Below are 758 nucleotides of genomic sequence, written 5' to 3'. Positions count from 1 at the left end.
TGAGTAGTAGAAGTAGTTATAAGGGTAGGCTTAATTGTTACTATTGCAATAGCTAGAAGTATAAGAAATAAAATAGATGACAAGAGTATTGGTAGGAATTGGGGATTTGGATATCATGGGAATAACTGAAACATGGTTAAATATAGATGATTTTGATGATAGAAATTTCCTTGAAATACGGGGTTACAGGCTAGTTAATAGGGATAGAGTATTAAAGAGGGGGAGGAGGAGTGGCTTTATATGTAAAATGTGAGTTACATCCTGTTGAAGTTGACGATATCAAAGATAATTGCAAGGAGATTGAATCCATTTGGGTTTCTATTAGTGGATATAAAGGGAAAAGGCAGACCACCAGATGATAATGATGAAATTCGTGAGAAACTTCAGAATGAGATTAAGATTTCAGTTGTTAATGAAGTCACAATTATGGTTGATTTTAATTTCAGGCATATAGATTGGGAAATGCTAGAGTCAAACCATGAAGGGGAAAGGTTTTCTGAAACTGTTGAAGATGGCTTTCTGTACCAATTAGTCAAGGGACCTACTAGAAACAATGCTATTTTAGATTTATTGTTGACTTCAAATATAGAAATAATCAAGAGAGTGAAAATTGGGGAACATCTAGGTGCAAGTGATCATTGCTCTATTAGGTTTGATGTTTTGCTGCATATGAAGATAAGGAATAATGATACAGATTTCAAAAATGCAAATTTTGAAGGGATGCAACAAGAATTATCTGTTGTGAAATGGGCAGCTGA

This window comes from Limulus polyphemus, unplaced genomic scaffold (genome assembly GCF_000517525.1).
Source record: "Limulus polyphemus unplaced genomic scaffold, Limulus_polyphemus-2.1.2 Scaffold1262, whole genome shotgun sequence".
NCBI classification, from domain to species: domain Eukaryota; kingdom Metazoa; phylum Arthropoda; class Merostomata; order Xiphosura; family Limulidae; genus Limulus; species Limulus polyphemus.
This window is presented reverse-complemented; position numbering follows the sequence as displayed.